Here is a 19049-nt window from a genome sequence, read left to right on the forward strand (position 1 = left end):
ATTACCCGAGTAAGAATCCTGGTGCAAATTATTCCCGTGCCAATTATAGGTACATTATACACACCGAGATACACACTGTATAAAGGTAATTCCGAAGAAGGTTCTAAAACTTTTAAATAATTCACAAATTTCGCAATCAATGCACTATCTGAGACATTGGAATGGTACCCGTATAACACCATATGTAATAAATCTAGCTTTCATAGTCGCGATTATCGCAATTTTCATGATCATTTATTTCGCGTGAACGTTCGTTTTGTATATATATATATAATATTATCAAGCGTCGTAACACTCGTAACATGCTCGTAATACTATCAAAGGAGATGTGCGAGAATTTTAAATTGGAATTAACAAAACATTTGAGCACTATTAAGTAAGTACCATATCGACAGTATTCGCAACGTTTCCTTCACCTACCGATCACGGTCGAGTACGGTACAATCGTCACTTGATGCGACATCGTTGTCTTTTTGCAGCTTGAACGAAACTCATAACCTTGTACCCCTATACGAAAACGTCGCGAAAGCATAAACATTTCCAATGTTGAAAAATCAAGCAAAGATACACATAAATCGCTTCTAAATCCTTTTGCGAGTTACGTTAATGCGAATTCTCCGTATGCTAATTATGAGGGTGCAAATTCTCCCGGCGTAAATTATCCAAAAACGAAATCCCACGGTGCAAACTATCCGGGCACGAATTACTGGGAGCGCAATACGTTGGAATTATGAAAGTAAGTGATGGAAAACTTCCTTGAACGAATTGCCGAAGTCAAAAATATCTTTTTTTAAGACACACTTGTACCTTTTCGAGAGGTATTACAAAAACCCCAAATAGACAGTTCTCAACGCTTTCTTGATCTGATTCGTACGCAAGAAACTGTCCGTACAATCGTATTTTTGTGTACATTTGTTAAAATTGAAATTACTGCAGTAACCGCCTAAAAATAAAAATAATTAACATACCTATTTCAGATTAAGATATGGGCAGTAGTAACCCAATGCTTTCCCAAATCAGATAAATAAATTTAGAAAATTCGCCTTGAGTTATATTAAGGAACGTTTTTAAAATACTTAAGGTTGCACAAATAAATGACAAACGTTATGTTAACATTTTTATCCAAATTTCTGCTGCTGAATGTGAAAATACAAAACAGATGTTACCTTGGGGACTTCGGTCGTGTATGCAGGAGAATGGAAATTTGAAGGAAAAGTTGGAAAATGTTCTCAGTTGTCAGTAAAAATTGATATAGTTTGTCGTTAAGCAAACTAAAATAAGTACTTTGGCACAAGATATTTGTAATAAAAGGTTCCATTGGGCGCCTACCTCCTTGAGGTTATTAAGCAGTTACGGGGCCTAATGTTGCATGAAGGTTGTATGTCGGAAGATGCAATTGATGAGCAGATAATTACCTTGTAAAACACTCCCCGCCATTTTTCCAACTTTTAACGTAATTGAAGAGCCGTATCAAGTTTAAGTTAATTAACACGGCAAACAACACAAACAGCACTTGGTACACTGAAATTATTTAACACAAGTTCCATTAGACATCATATGTAGTTAACAACTACCAACCCACGCATTGTTTAATACCGCAAAACCGCAATTACATTGAACTTGTAAAAACAGTACAATCACTCTAATCGCAAGTGTTAAAAAGGAAACGAAATTATTCTGTCTATTTCACTAAATAATTGGCGCAATTAACGTCTCTAAGGGCCGATTTAAAGATAAATCATAGGAAGACCGTCCCACCACCACGTAATTCGCTTCAATTTTACCGATGCATAAACGCGACATTTTCGCGATTACGACATACCTCGCACGAATTTCCGCAAATAAAATCAGGAAAATTCGCACGCACAAACACGGAGAGGCTCAAAACTGAATCGCGCGACACAAACTTCGCCAAAATTTCTCCTACTTCCCCCAACAAATGGGACACTTGATGTGGATTGATACAACAAATAATTTATTCGTGTAACTCGATTTCCATTTCACTTGCCAAGTGTTGAATATTATTTTTGTTAGAATGTAACGGCAACAAACTTGCGTAAAAATTGTCGAGCTGCACCTATAAATAAATAATCAGCTGAGACAGTTCATCAGAAGGAAATATCGAAACTGCCTAGAATTAGTTTTGATTAATTTGTTGTTGGAAAATGCGCCAGAACGTTCAAGAAAAACTGTTCCGCATCACTGTACGGAAAATGCATAGTATTATCTATTTTTGTTGGAGGTGTTTATTTTGTTTTGGCCCATGAATACGTTTTTGAGGTGCCGTAAGTGATTTGCCAAACTTAGCTTTATATATTCCGATAAATGATGAGGACGATGGGAATGTCCAGCGGAAAACATGTTTTAGTCGCAGAATATCATCACCACTATTTTAAGGTATCATTAAATGCATACCTATAACTATACAAATTGAAAATATTTGTTCCCTAAAAATGCTCGGGAAATCCTTGGCTTCAGACACCAAGACGTGGCCGAATCAAATTGCCCTCCGCTATGCGCAAACATGCTGCAGACAATAAATATGATAATGGTGATGTCAAAAACTTCAACTTAATGAGAAAGGTTTGTAGAAGACCTGCTAAATTATTGCAATTAAGTGATTAATGATGGCATCTGAGATTAGGGTCTGAAATTCTACAATTTTTTGCCGATACAAACAAGTTAAACCATAACGTTAAAATAATCAAACGGTCAACCACTCCATCCACGACGGATTAGATTGATGTTTACAAACCGGAGACCTCGTGTGCGATTTTATCTGAGTAACCACAACCGCAACCGCTCTTAAGTCAATAATGTCTTATTGTGAGTGGAAGAAAAGCTTTTAACGTTCGTTTTATGGATTTCATAAAGAGTGAAGCAGTCAAATGAGTAAAATCACTAGAGGGCATATAGGTATTCCACTTTTTCATTTGTTCGGTAAGTACGTATACCTAAGGTACCTATATTCTAGGCTAAAAACAAGATACAATGGGGCAACTAGATCAGGGAGCCTAGCCTCGAGTTTCCCTGTGACAGCTACACACAAGAACCGAAGATTAGGAAACCTTTTTCTGAAGATTTCTTCTTTGTCTTACTTTGCTGGGGGGTATTTGGTGGGGCATAACACTTTACGATCGAACTTGACACCACGATCCTGTAGGTTATAGATTACTCAAGGAAACTGAGGGTGGGGGGAGAGGGGGGCTCGCTACAGTATAGGAAGATTTGATTTGATAATTTAGTCCTCTGTTGTTCGGACGTATTTCTGGGGGATATTTCATCTTCTAATCCGTCAGTCCAAATATCCTATAAGTGGGAACATGATTTAATCTTCACATTTTGAACCGTTGATGCAACTTAACCGGCGACTCCTCATTGACTTGCGGACATGATGTGACAGGCGGACCCGTTTTGTTAACACCCACCTCCAGAAAAAATGTAGTCCTAAGATAAAGTAGATTGCGCTATTGGTTGCTTACCACTACCCCTGACCACCGACCGGCATCGAAGTAAATTTCGCATGATTTATGATAATGCCCCATCTCCGTTACTGGTTGTTCGCCTTGCTCGACCGCAATCACTAGTCGCAATGATGAAATCGTTACAGACTAGGAATTTTCAATTTCTTGAAGACCTTTTGGGTGACATGCCTCCGTCCGTTAGTATCGTATAAAGTAAATTAGTGCCGGAAGGTTCGGATTACTTGTTACAAGAAAATGTGGCGCAGCTTAATTTGGTCCTTCCCAATTGCAAATTATCAGCGCCGATATATTCCAGGGACAAATACAGCTAATGCGTAACGATGAGTAAATTTAGATTTGTGTACTCGTAGTGACCAATAATATTCTTGTTTTGCGTATTTAAATTCTATAGGGTGCTTAATAGCTTTAGGATATCGTCGGCTCCGGTGGGTCGTAGATAATAAAAGAACTAATCTTAGCTCTAGCAATCGGGGGCTATGATGAATCTAAATGGATCTTAACAACAAATGGCTTACTTAACTACTAGAAGCCATCCTAAAAAAGGCGTTAAGTAAGAATAGGTAGGGGTTGTTCTACACCATTGGGATCAGATTTACCAGGGCAGGCAGTGTGTATTTCGACAAACATTTTTTCTGATAGGTTCGGTTTTGAGTCATAGTCGCAATAGATTTGTGTACTTGTAGTGAGAAATAATATTCTTGTTCTGCGTATTTAAATTCTATAGGGTGCTTAATAGCTTTAGGAAATCGTCGGCTCCGGTGAGCCGTAGATAATAAAACAGCTAATCTTAGCTCAGTAGGATTTCTTTTGCAAATACAGCTGATATAGAATGACGGGGCACTCGCTTAAATGGTATTAATGCAAATTAGTGGGAACCAGAGCGTGGGTTTTTTAAGAATCCGCCCAAATAGAATGCATATCGGGGGCTATGATGGATCTAAATGGATCTTAACAACAAATGGCTTACTTAACTACTAGAAGCAATCCTACTAAAAGCGTTAATTAAGTTAGAATAGGTAGGGGTTGTTCTACACCATTCGGATCTGGTTTGATTAAGTTATGCATTACTCGCGCATCCCCTGTGGGACTCAGATTAATAGTTTTTGCATTTCGGTTCGAGCAGCGGAAAAATCTCGCGCGGGCAATGCCAGAGTTGCATCGGTCTTTCGGGCATGAGCATTTTTTTTAATTGAAATTTAAAACTCACGTTCCGTGCATTTACAGTAAAATGAACGGACACATCTAGGTTACTTAATTAAGCGTGTTTGTTTTGGAACTAGCACTAAAAAAGGGATTATAGTGCATCTATAAAGAATAAAAAATGGAAACGCATCACCGTCGCATAACTTATAACCGCACGCGGTCGAGGACAAATCAATTAAACGTGCCGATATTTTATTCTAAAAAAAAGAAAGGGAAGAGTGAACCTGCATACTTAGGGACTTAAAAGATAGGTGCCGTTGCAAATCGTATGTGAATTTTTTGGTTAAATAGGTGAATCGGTTCGGGTTGTATGTGGACAGCGAATTTCTATTATGACTGTAATACGTTAATGAAGGTCATGGGTAATTTTCGCCTCTCAAAATAAAGATTAGTTAAATATCCTCCTCCTCTTTAAAGTAAGGTTAAAGACCTATGTCCACGCCTATGTCGATATTTTACTTTTGAAATGAGTGAAGTAGAGGCGATATTCAGCATTGTATTTGCCATACGCAAATTTATGGTAGCGAAACTTGTATTGTAATGGATACAAAAACCGTTACATTTCGATGGTTTTAGTCGTAACCGATTGTACCACACGTGACCCTCTTCTAAGCCTATAGATACATTGGTGGCTTTCTCAACGATTCTCTCTACGACAACGTTGATGCCTCTTGTATATATCTCTAGTAGAGGGAGGGGGTCACCTTTTTTCATTAGGTGCTATGGCAATGCGATCTGAGGCTACTCTTCCGAACCCAGTTTAAACATTTAACAGAAAAACGCCGCATTACATTAACTCAAGGGGGCGAATATTATTTGAGAGCGAATTTTCTTGACAATTAGAGGCGAATTTCTGTAGGACGAGGTTTTTAGGAACTGGGAGTGAACGAATTTAACGACGAAAATTACTCAAATTTGAATTTTCTCGAAAGTTAATGTTCTGGGGGGTTAATATTTTGTGAAAAAATCTTAGAGGGCGAATTTCACTTAACAAATATTCCGAGGCGAATTTTTCTGTCGAAGGACATACATATTACATAAGGCACAGTAGATGTGTGATGGTGTAGGTCAAACCTCTACTCTGCTTAGGTTTGTACCGAATTTGCCTACGGCTCGCTCGACACCAGGGTTAAATCTGTCACTTTTGCATGCCTTTGACGGCAATAAAATAGGCCTGCTATAATTAAACGTCCACGCAAAAGTGGTAGTTTTAAAAGCAGTTCACAAACCTAAGCAGTGTACAGGTCTTATGGGGTAAGCTCTGCCTTCGGTTCGCTCGGCAATAGTCGTAAAACTCACTTTTGCATGCCTTTGGCTCGTTCACCTATAAAATAAGCCTGTTATTAAATTTCCACGCACAAGTGGTAGTTTTAAAAGCAGGAGTAGCAAACATAGGCAGAGTAGGGGTCATATGGGGGTAACCCAAACCTCCACTCGGCCTAGGCCGAAGGCGAGTTCGGTATTGACCTAGGCAGTCTAGAGATCTTATGGGGTAAGCTAACCATTCCGCCATTTCATTTCCACTTGAGCTCTCGCGACGATACTTATCAGAAAGGGGTAAAAAGTAATATTAAGAACTCGGATGCGAATTTTTTTTATCAATTTACGAAACCGGTCACTAGATACTTGAGGGAGTAGGATATTATTATATATTATTATATTAGTATTATATTACGTATTACGATGAGTAATCACATCATTCCATTTTCCAGGACGAGGAGTGGGACGTTGACATTAAGGTATTTAAAAATTTATTGTTATTCTTTTTGGATACACTCATTGAAGGTAAACGAATACCGTGAGAGTTTTCTACGTGACGAATATAATATAACGTTCCAGTATCAGTAGAAGAGGGGCGACAATTAGTAGCCGCGAAAAAATCGTATAGGAAATAATCTGGTTCATCTTTACGATGTTAATCTAATTTTATTGCACCAGTGGTAGAACCAACATTCACAGCAATTCCAAAGATGTTGCATGTCGAAGCAAGGAACAAGCCCTTACAAAATGTGACCAAGTTACTAAAACTAATTGGAAAGATAGGCATCGTGTATTCGTATCTCCAAATTGGCATTCTTTTTCGTAAAAACCCAGAGTTCTTACGAAATTCGAAATTGTTATAGACTTCATCATGTAGTTATCAATAGCTTTGACAAGTAGTTAAGTTGGAAAATTCGTATAAAGGTCCATAATGCAAGAAAATAAATGAAATATTCTCGGTCACGAAAACTTTTTACAAACATCTTTCTTTTCATCCCGTGTACGTGCCAAGTAAAACTTCGAATCTTTTTTTAGGAAGTGTCGGTGATGAGCTGTAAATCTACACGGGAATTTACGCCAATAAGCTTGAGAAACATGCCAACAACCCTATTGGTTAAGTATTACATCTCTCCCAAAGTACATTATTATACAAAAAAAGAATGTATAATATCAATATCCCCCACTGGGATCTAACAAAGGGTACGTTGCAACAGCATTGTTTGTGTACTCATCGTGCCAAAACCATAAAAAATATAAAAGTGGTAATTAAACCTTGCTGCGAATAATCAAATAGTCTGCACCTACCGTAAGTGCGCGATATACGCAACCTACACCCAACCTTGTTTAGATAGGATTTGTAAATATATTTACATGGAGAACAGATTAGAAACCCGGAAAGTATATGTTAGCGTTATACGCTTACCTAAATTACTACGCAAATATGAATTGAATCCAAGCTTTGAGAGTTTCGCAAGCTTTACTAATATACCACCAGTAGGTTTCATGATTTAATTTCATTTACACCGTAGATTTTAGAGGAAATTTAACTAAAATATACTTATCGCACTCTCGAGTATTATAAGCGAGCTGTGTAACGGAAAATAAACGATCTAGTAGTTCTAATTACATTCAAAGGACGTAGCTATGCGCTAGGGTTTTATATAGTTATTGATAGCGCCATGTAAAAGCTTCCGTCGTGAATAGTTTAGGTTGTATTGAGCCATAGAGCTTAAAACTTGAGAAAATATTCCAACAAAGCTTAACATCTGTGTGTAATACTGCTATATCCCGTAAAGTGTTGGAATAGAGTTAGTACTAATTAAAATATCCTAATTAATTATTAAGCACAATTGACATGCTTACTAATGCCTTTGAGGTATGAACTTGACTGAATCACCAACTGTAATAAACCGTTTTCACTGTCAGTGATTTATAATCCAACCTTAAGAGAAAGCCGTACAAGTTGGTCATGTCCAAATACCCGTTCAGAGTACGAATTCTTAAAATAAAACCATTGTATCTATATACTAACTGCTTATAGCATATACAAGAATAGAGGCGCGTTCACATTTTATTCTACTAAACTCCAATAGTCAAACAAGATTAGGTTCTTTGAACAAGTCGATCATCCAAAAGAACCATTTGTTGAATTCAGAAAACCTAATACGGAATCCAACTTACTGGTTACTAAAATCCATCTGCATTTCGCTTAATTTGACCATGAATTATTATTAGAACCACAGTTTATACCAATTTACCAATCGTACACTAGTTTTACGTTTGGCGTCTATTTTAGTTTTCATATTATGTAGAGATAGCAAGACAAAAGAGGCCGAATAGAATACATATTATGGACTTTCAAGAAGATGCGACAATCACCGTAGTAATATAAATAACTCATGTTATGTATTAAACTGTGTCCGTTAAATAATAGCAATCATTTATTTGTAAGTAAAAAAAAACATGTTAGTTTAAAGGTAATCTATGTTAATCTAAAAAAAAGTTAAGAAAACAAGGTTCCACGTGTGAATATAAGGTTGAAGATTTCATTGTAATTGGCAACACTTTGACATTTATTTAGTCATTACTACCGGGTAATTCATTGATTCTGAAATGGACTTGGGTTGTTTACAGCTTTAAAGACTTCCTGTGTTCTTAATCGAGCTGAAGATTGCTGTGTTCCAAAAGTAAAAGAATTTTATAACAATAGGAGTAGCTTAATTTAGAAAAGTCAGCTTCCATTAAAAAAAAATTGGCAAATGCGCGAACAGACTGAAAAAATAAATGAAACGTCAGAAAAAAGTTCAATTGACTTTTTATCCGACTAGTCCCGGAGAAAAGTTATGTTGGCATTAAGCGTGTCCGAACTTGGAAGTCGAAATCAAACCTAATGTAGCGAATTGTGCAGTCTAATAATAAGACGTAAGTAACGCCATTCATTCTTAAAATCCCGAAATGAAGCGTCGTAAACACTTTTAGTGCATTAACACCGGCTAAGTCAATAAAAATACTTGCGTTTATAAATATTGAGTGAAATGGGGACTGCATGCTCGTAATAAAAATGGCAAAGGAGGTAACCGATTTACGAAAATAAAACTTCGTGCACGAAAATTTAAACGAATTTTATTAGATACTGCCAACAATAACTCGTCTATTTTATTGTAACATTCTTTTACGATGTAAAGCTGAAATGATAATAAATAAAAACATAGTCAGATATAAGTTTGCTGCCATAAGTTTAAAAGTTTATAAATAAATCAAATAGTTCTTTTAATAGGAGGGAACGCCGATCCTGTATCCCTAACAAGAATTTCTCATAGGTCAAGGATGCTTTAAGCTCGAAAATAAATAGCGGATTGTGTGATGCACTATCATCGGACGTGCCTCGCCAAGAGCACATGATTTGTGTGTTGTGCTGTGTGTTATTAACGGGTGAAAGGTTATACATCAATCTTGGTAAATAGGGTTTTACTAGAACTGTGTTTTTGTCTACGAGTCGAGTGTGAATGGAAATAGCTCTTTCTATTTTTATATTTAGTAACCCTTTATTGACTTTTTAATGTCGCGCTTGTTTCGAGTAAAATTCTGCTGAATGGCTGATGTAAGAGTTTATTTAGGGATCCACATATTGCAGTATGGTGCTTATGTACAAAAAAAAAGATTATTTAGTAATTAATGATTGAAGAGTCAAAATAAAAAGCGGGGGTGATTTTGTCGAGTCCACTTTTATCCACGTAAAAGTTTCATCGGAACGAGTTAGTCTCTTATTTGGTTTCTAAAAAATCATTGGAGGAACTAAAGTCCAATGAATCGAACTAATGGATTACGTATGATTCGACAGCCACACTATTTTTCTTTAAATTGTAATTCATATTCATAGTCAAGTCAAGAACTATTTTCGCCAGTGTAAAAAAGTGAAACGTATTATAAATTTTGTATATTTTTAAAGAGTAACTTCAAATAATTATGAGGGGAAAAATCTATGTTTTTGAAAACTCAATGGGAATTTCATGGGCGCTTGGGGAGATAATGTGGGAATTTGAGGACAACTATAGAGTAGAGTCGAGAGTAGAGTAGAGTAAAAATGGTTAACTTTGTATGATTGTTTGATTTGTATAATTGTTTTTCTCTCTTGTACAAACGAAACTTGAATACTGTTCTCCTATATGGTATCCGCTGTACGTTTATCAGATAGCTAACATTGAATCTGTGCAACGTAAACTACTAAAATACTTAGCATTTAAAAGTGATGGAGTATATCCTACTAGAGGCACCAATCATGCAAATCTTTTAAGCCGTTTTAATTGTCAGTCACTTGAAAAAAGAAGAATCCGGTCGAGCCTCTCATTTTTATTTAACCTTTTAAACTTTTAAACTGATTAGTAACAATGTTAACTGATTTTTAATATAAAGTAACAAATATCGTACGACAACCAGAGTGAATATCTATAGTGCTACGTGCAACGGAAAATGGTCACTAACCCACCCAGAAAATACCTCTCTAGCTAGGGCACATTCAGTCCCCGCCACGACGAATCTCTGGATGTTGAAATTCAGCAGCCTTAACCGCCTCCAAAATTCCAAAGAATTAATTAACAAATTTTTAATTAACACCTGATGTAATTCTGGGTACAAAATAGGAATCTGGGTCGTAATTCGGGCTCGATATATAATTAAACCAACCATTTACAGATGAAACAAATTTCTTCGACATAAAACAATCAGGCTGAAAGAAAAACAGACGCTAACGGCCAAGAAACATGTATCACGCAAACAGGCGATCGATAGACAAATTGAATAAAATCTTAATTACCTTAAAGTGTCAAGAATCCTCCGATCAATTGCGATTTTTCTTATCAGACGCACAATAACAATCAATACAAACCCCAAACTAACGGTGCTTCACAAACTGTGCTTTTTTACCTTCACTGGACCCTTGATTTTAATGGACTGTGTTTCTTGTAATTCCATTTGTAAATGTAGCTTTTCAGTGGTGGGCAATTTTACTTACACAGCTACTTAGAACGAATCTCCGTATGCGCGGCACAACACACCTCGAACCTTAGGGTGGCAGACACCTAGTGGCCATCTTTAAAAGAGTAAGGCCTGTGGCAAGTAGGGGGAGGAAGATAGTAATGTCACATTATGTCAGGCAATATGTTGAATTTTTTGGGAAGGAGTGCCCAACATCTTTTTTTCGCTGTGGAAGCTTTCTTCAGTAATAATGAGTGGTCACGCGGCACACCTTCTGGGCATTTTAACATAGCTCCACGTAGGTGGATTAAACATTTTTGTCAACAATGGTTCGTGAGGTTTCAATGGATTCCCTCTGTGAAACATTGAATGATATGGTGACGTTTCATGGCCCCGCCATTCGCCCGACCTATTAAGCATTTAAAAGGAGCCATACACCGTGAAATTGCAGAAAGATTTCAATCTTTGAGAAAGTGACGAGGAACTAAACTTTCTTTATCTACAAGTCGTGATTTTCATCCCGACAACTAGAAAATTAAAAGTATGACGTCCATTTACAATGTGGGCACTTGTTCTCCCCCACCCTGTACCTCTGGATATGCGTGAACAAACCAACGTTTTATTAACTCAAACTCGACTACACACTTTTATAACACCGACTTCAAACCTTATTCTACAACATTTAAATTTCTCCTACACAACTTATCAAGATCAAGGCTCACTGTTCTTACCAAAATACCACCAAACAAACAACTCCAATATACAGGGTGATTCCTATAGTACCTGCCACCGTTTGGGAGCGTGTAGGTGGTGCGTAGGGGAGAATTTTGATATAGGACACTTGGGGTCGGAAATCTAAAATAAGGGAGCCAGAGCCAAATTTACCTTCTGGAATTTCGCGCCTGTAGGTAGGCAACCCAACCGGCCGGCGGTGCACACGGAGCGATCTCAGGCGGCAATGTGTGGCTGACACTTGATCAGAATTTTGTTTAAACCCACGAAATCTCGTCTGCAACGACGCGTATCAAGTGAATAAACACTATGGCAATAGTATAATAATAGTTGGCTAGATGTAGGAAGTGCATTGAGAACAACGGTGGCCACGTTGAACACTTGTAAACGTTATTGCTTTTGACTGTCATTTTCCCTCCTTCCCTCCCATGTCGCTTCCTCGCGCTAACTCGCTCTGCATCGCTCCGCGCGAAACGTCGGTCGGTTGGGTTGCCTACATACAGGCGTGAAATTCCAGAAGATAAATTTGGTTCTGGCGCCTTTATTTTAGATTTCCGACCCCAAGTGTCCTATATCAAAATACTCCCCTAGGCACCCCCTATACGCTCCCAAACGGTGGCAGGTACTATAGGAATCACCCTGTATAGCAAAACGCAAAACAAAAAGCTACATTTCAAACTTTCGCCACCAAAAAGAGCTATGGTTAAACGAAGGCCTCTTCATGAATTAGAAAATACTACGCGTCTTAGGAACATCATACCGCACCTGCGCTTTCTTAGCGGCGATAGCTCGTCCTTATCTTGAAATTTAATTAGCGTGCGCAGCGATAACAACTCCTATCGCGACGACCGGAGAGAAACTCCAACACTTACTTCAGATTTACAATTACATAAACAAAATACAAGGCAATTATTTATTTCAACAAACTTAAACAACTAATTATTCTGCTACAAAGAAACTCGATTTCGAAATTAATAGACATTGCGCTTAATCTAAAACAAAATCCACATTTAACGTTAAAATAAAATTGAAATGCACACAGGGTGATCCATAATTACTGCAGGTGTCTATGCCAAATCCCGCATGGCGTTTCTTAGTAGAGACTGTTGGTTTTGTTAAGTGATACCGTACGAACGAATATGGTAAAGATTTCCGCGAACCCGGATTTGATTATGTAATCTTTTGAACTTGTGAATAACGAGCCATTTATTATCAACGTGTGCGACATTCTAGCACGATAAGGTGCAGACTGTTGTCCTTATTTCTTGCGTATATTTCGGATTATCAGTGAATAAACTGATTCTCGAGCGCATTATAAAATTTGAATTTGTTTATTTAGAATTAGTCGTTACATTGTTACTAAGATAGGTTTATTTATCTGGCTAGCAGGAATATTTTTGAGTTTAGTTAGGAATTAGTTTCTTTTTGTTCCTTTTAGAGTAACTCTAAGAATTGATTTTGATTTCATTGTTTAATCCTAATGTATTCAGTTTGTGATAATTTCTTATAATGTTCATGATATTTATAACTTCTTTCAAAATTAGTACAAAGGTTTATTTCAGACACGCCAACATTGTAGTTCCGTAGGTAATATCTCCAAATATACTCGAGAATTGTAATTTCTATATATTCAACCAATAAGTTATGGTTAGTCTTTCTCCAATTATTGGTTACGTACTTCTGGTAATTAATGAAATTTTTAGTGATTAAAAATTAATTGAACCCTTTCCTATTCGTAATCCTTTGTTATTTGAACTAGCCTGGGAAGTAGAGTGCGGAAGGTAGGTTCAAACGTACTTTACACGAAGAGAGAGAAGACGAGGTTTACAAGAAGAACACATCGACCACACCATGAACCTGAGAAAAAAGAGGGGCTATTGAAAACCGCCGCCCGAAAGTGAGGCTTTAAAGTGGGGCACAAATATCAAATAAATATAAAATATTGATTTTATTTTTGGGCGTTTTTTCGCATCTGCTCTTACAAGTTAAAAAAACATCCCTTTATCTCTAATAATGTTATTGTTTTCGAAAGCAGCGAACTAACTCCAGAACACATATCCAATTCGTTTATAAATTCAGAGTTCAGGAATTCAGTAACCCAAGTAGTAAAAGAGGGGTGGTTTTCTATTCGAATTAGTAAAAAAAATGAAAGAATGAAATTGTGTCATTATAAGAACTCAAATGTAGGTAGAACGGGGTTCCGTTTCTGAAGGCAAGAAGTTGCAAATTAAGATTACCTCGGTGTATGAATGTTTAGGTAAATCTTTCGAAAGAAAAAATTCTCTTACGTGATGGTTTGTCCGTTTGTCCGCCTGTTCCTCATCTAACTCCAGAATGAAAAGAGACAGCGTTTTACGAGTTCAAGGACGAATTGAAGGTCTGGTTTCCGAATGCGAACTGAGTGGCAAAAAATTCTCCTACTGAAAATTTTATTTTTTGAGCACTGGGATGATGTAGTGACTCCCCCCCCCCCCCCTGGCCCAATGAAATTGTTTAAATGAGTGTGAGATAATATTTTTCATCCTTACGCGTTGTACTTGATTGTGTTTCTGTAAGGCATTTTCAGCTTTGCTAATAGTACTGTGGTGATTCATAGGGTAAATCATTGATTAATATGTCACTCACCTTCTCCCAGTCTCAGACTTCCTAGATGATAGTGTAACGTTATGCCTGGTAGAATTTTAAGTTACAATTTTAGTGCTCTTCATCTACCAGTTCTTTTTGAAGTAGCACAGAATGGCCCAATGGCATTTTATACCAATAAGAAATAGGTTTCCAATAAATTGAGGGCTTTTGTCATTTGTAAATTTTTATGTTCAAAGATATTTTTCAAGTTCGTGAGTCAGGGAATGCATTAGTAAAAAAATGATTTTTCCTAGCTCAACTCGACTCGACAAGGGGCGTACCAAAGCCCACCTACTTACATAGCTAAACCCGATGTCCCAAACCGCTCGCTATGATACCAGCGACCTTCCATCTGATTGGTCACATTTTATAATCTTTGTATGTCATTTTGTGATTCCCGGTAAGTGTGAGGTCGAATGTGGTGTGTTAACCCAGTTATTTTTCATCGATTGAGCCTTTAAATTTTAGTCTACTACGAAGGCCCGGGTAAGTGGGAGTACTCAGGACCGATTGACCACGAAAACGCGAACAAAAGTTACTGAAGTAATTCAATATACGGCTCAGCATCATTTTCCAAGTGGTATTTCGATAAAAGGTGTTTTTTCAGTTTTTGAAGAATATTCTGACGTTCGTTTCGGGTATATCCACTTTCATGTTTTTGTGTTTTTGTAGACATCCTCTAATGTTGTGATCCTCTTGGCATATATGCAATTAAGAGAATCTGATCAGAGTCCCAGAAAATTGTGGCCATACCTTTCCCTCTTGTTTTGGGTGAACTTGCATGAACCCTTATTTCACCGAAGGATTCCAGTGATGTATCCAGGTCTCATCTTCAGTTGCAATTCTATCAAAGATATCTTGGGATAAACCAAGCGCGTTGTTACCCATATGAGGTTTGTAAAATGTTAGTTGTTAGCACAACTATAATAAACCCTTGACGGAAATAGTTAAGAATTACCAAGTCAACTCCTTCAAATAGAGAACCAAATTAGATCTTTTAAGAAAATGCACTGCTGTTCCTACGTGGATATAGTAAATAAATAGTTAACAAATGGATGTGCACTACCGCACATGCATCATTTTTCTGTGTGGCGACCCCATCACACTTTTCCGTGTTAGATCTTATTCTATTTCAGTTTCTCTAAGAGTACAAATTAAGCATACGTGTAACCTCCTGACCTAGAAACGCAGTTGCTAAAATGCAGCCACCGACTCAAATGTCAAACTCAAACGTATGCAAAATATAAAACTAACATCTCGTGCACCCGTTCGTTTTATATGTGTCATTTTGAAGAATTTTATTAAATTGATCTTTTACCCGGATCGCTGAAATTGCGCTTTCATGAACCGTACATTTTTGCATTACTTCCATTACGTAGGTACCTATTAATTTTAACTTATAGCACGGCAGCGTAACCCACTGAAGTCTTGTTCGAAATTTATGACGCGCGACAAGCTAAATCAGTTTGACAAAGGGTTCAACCACACAGGATGACAGGATCAGATTTAATTTTATTAGGCGCTTTAAATATTTTCAACCCTTAATACTCCTATTATGAGTAAACACGGTGTCAAAATTTCAAATGGCTGGTTAACATAGGCTATTATTATTTCTTAGCTAAATGGAAAGGACGAATAATTTTAAACATAAAATTACACAGCTCCGGGAAGCAATTAAACGTTGGCCAGAAGAATATATTTTAGATTTTCAGCTTCAGTCTGAAGCGCAGTAAAAGAAAGATTTTACGTTTCTCCTTAATTGAATGTTGCGAAGACCGTAAGTTTGAGTAATTAAAATCTCAAAATTAATTGTACATTAGTTTTGATGCAGTCATAAAAATGAAATTGGTTAAACTGTGTTTTATATTTCTCTTTCAATTCAATTACTTAATACACCGAGGCTTTGATTTCCACGCAATTCCAGTATTGCTCCTGTTCCTTAAAACTATAATAATCGCACAATCGGGAAAGTGTGAAGGACACGAAGCATGCAAAAATCCACAAATATATTCTGTACAATATGAAAGATAGGAGAAATTCAAAGAAACTTTTAAACAAAGGAAAAATTCACAGAAGGTGCAGCATCAGAAGTAAATTAAGAATCTACCGAATTTTATGTATCTTACGCTGTGTTTAGGTAAATCCCAAGGAACTTAAAAAAAATGCTAAAAGGATGAAGCAAATGATGAATGATGAATCAATAAAAAAAATGGAAACATCTGGTAGCGAACAGGTAATGTAAAGAATCCGAGAAGTGAACGTGAAGAATACGAAGAATCTGCAAATTGCGATTCTGGCTCACTTAATTACTAGACGTCATCTTCAAAAGGGCGTTAATTATTTAAAGAATAATTGGTAAGGGTTATTCCGGGGAAATTTCTGAATTATTCGGTTTTGGGCTACGGGTCTTCAACCGTGCAGCCAATTTTTTTGAGAGATTTTGTAAAAAATTACCAAACCACGTAGATAGTCGGAGCTTCAATTGTGCGTAATTTCGAGTGATCCGGGACCTGAGCTCACATCTCTGGATGAAATCAATTTAAATTAAGGTAAGCGCTGCTTTTTATGCTTGCTTGTATTTGGCATACGCGTGCGAATTGTTTCCCGAATTTAATTTCTTTGTGGAGACTTGTTCTGAAGTCAAATAGCCAGTAGGATCGATCATTCTTGATTAGAGCTTTGTTAAACTGAAAGTTTCAAATTGTCAATTCAAGTTGTTAAGTTCTGTATGTGTAATGTAACTTCTAATTTTGAAAACTTTGAATATTTTTAGTGTACGCTATCCCATTAGGGAGACAGTGTTAATTTTATTATCTAATAATAATAAACCAGCATTTATTTTGGTATTTGAACTGTCCATACTCTTGTTAATCCCCTCGTATCTTCTCAATTTCATGCAAGGAGAGTTAAGTTTGAAATTGATTGGCGCCCACTTTTGCTAAATGCAACGAAGAGTCGGAATTACCCAGAACGAACTACTAAATAAAATAAAATTCCATGTAACGCCTGAAATGGGACATTAACTGCATTTTGAAAAAAAAAAATTACCCGGACAGGGATTAATTTAAGAACAATTACTTAAATTAGTTCACCGAAACTGTAAATGCGCAATTGTATTACAACAAAGCCACAGCAATTGATGATTACGTACAGCATTAATTCCGAACACATGCACGCAAAGCTTACACAGCATGAGCATCTAACTTCAACTGGGCAAAGATAAGCAAGGAAAGTACATAGGGAGCATATCTAAACGTGTAGCTTTAAAATTTCTAGGGAATCCATGTAGATAAATCAGGGTACACAGAATGTTATATTGCAAGTAGCATGTCTCATCCATTATGTTCGTCGTATGTGTTATTTGCACAATTGGTGTAACAATGCGACAGGGGTAATTAAACGTGCATGTAATTCAAAGTACAACTACCCGCTTTATGTAATGTTAATTTACTCGGTTACTGTGTCAACAAACCCTGATTGTACAAAATAACCTACGAACCAATTCCTATCGTACCCCAAACGTACTCATGATCCGCCTTTGAGAAAAAACCAGACAGGACAAATAGAAAGATTATTGAGCCCTTGGCGTGGGTGGTTGACATTCGTGAAAACAAATAAAACCACAAAAGAATTGGCTCTTAGATTTTTTACTATTCCAACTTTGAATGCGTGTTCATTTCGTGTTCAACATTTGTTCTAATTTACTAATTATATCATACCGCAGGTTGCCTTGTTCTATTTTCATACCATACAATATGTTTATTTGTTTGCTCCATTATTTATATGTGGGTGGGATAAGAACCCCAGCAGTTTGTTGAGAACCAGCTAAATTACATCCCGATTCCAATTACTTACTCGTTTCGTTTACAAAAATGTAAAACGATGCGGTTATGGTTGGCTAATGTGACCAGAAAACGAATTAATATTTTTCTTTTATAGACCCAACTGATCGCCTCGGGTGCTAGAACGCGAATTAGTCTTTTTTTTGTAGACCTGGTCTGGTCGCCTCGATTACTACAACGCGAATGCCTTAATTATTAATTTGTGGGTTAAAACCCTCCTTGCGATTTAAATTAGAGTTAGGGCTGCCCTTGGACTGTTCGATCATTCTGTGAGGAGAATTCTTCAGCGGCATACACTTCGAGAGCATCAATGGCTGTTTTGAGGCAACGCTTCCTAGAGCAGCTGATCTCAATTAGAGGCGATTTGGAGTAACCGACACGCTCTCCCGATTTGGCTCCTTTTGATTTTTTTTATGAGGTTTTTTGAAATCCCATGAACCGCCCATAGACGCTACAAGATTTGAAAACCAAAATCCAAGAAGTAATTGCCAACATAAAAGCTGCTATGCCGACAAGAGTCAAACGCAAGAAATGGGTTTACTGAGTATATGGAGTATCGGAGACGTCACCTCTTTGATTTGTTTTTCAAAAGAATGTAAAACAAAACATTAGGCGTCCGCCTACATCACAAAAAAAAAGAATTAATCTTTCTGATTCATACCATGGGTTTTATTGTTTTAAAAAAAGGAAGTTATGCTGCCGCACCTTGTAGGGTTGGCTTTTTGATGGAGGAACTCCCTTTAACTGATACTGGGAAAATTCACTTTTATAGGACCTAAAGGTTAACTTACTTATTGCACTACAACTGACTTCTTTACGTAAACTTCACAATTAAACAAGACTGACTGCCTTTTCAAAAAGCCTCGATAACTACCCAACTGACTGTTTTGCAGATGCAAATGCGGCTACATTAAGTAGTAAGGTATAC

At 37.0% G+C, this 19049-nt stretch overlaps 1 protein-coding gene across 2 annotated transcripts in view; it reads right to left on the bottom strand.

The window, feature by feature from the left end:
* LOC116175578 (octopamine receptor beta-2R) overlaps window positions 1–19049 on the bottom strand; it is a 78892-nt gene that overhangs the window by 6124 nt on the left and 53719 nt on the right. The window contains exon 1 of one of the 2 annotated variants that reach the window (XM_031493760.1): window positions 1416–1848. The exons of the other annotated variant lie outside the window; for it this stretch is intronic. The gene's annotated coding sequence lies outside the window, so the exon portion shown is untranslated. Of the gene's footprint in view, window positions 1–1415; window positions 1849–19049 lie in introns of those variants that run through there. 2 annotated transcript variants of the gene reach the window in all.

This window comes from Photinus pyralis, unplaced genomic scaffold, assembly GCF_008802855.1.
Source record: "Photinus pyralis isolate 1611_PpyrPB1 unplaced genomic scaffold, Ppyr1.3 Ppyr1.4_LG7, whole genome shotgun sequence".
NCBI lineage: Eukaryota > Metazoa > Arthropoda > Insecta > Coleoptera > Lampyridae > Photinus > Photinus pyralis.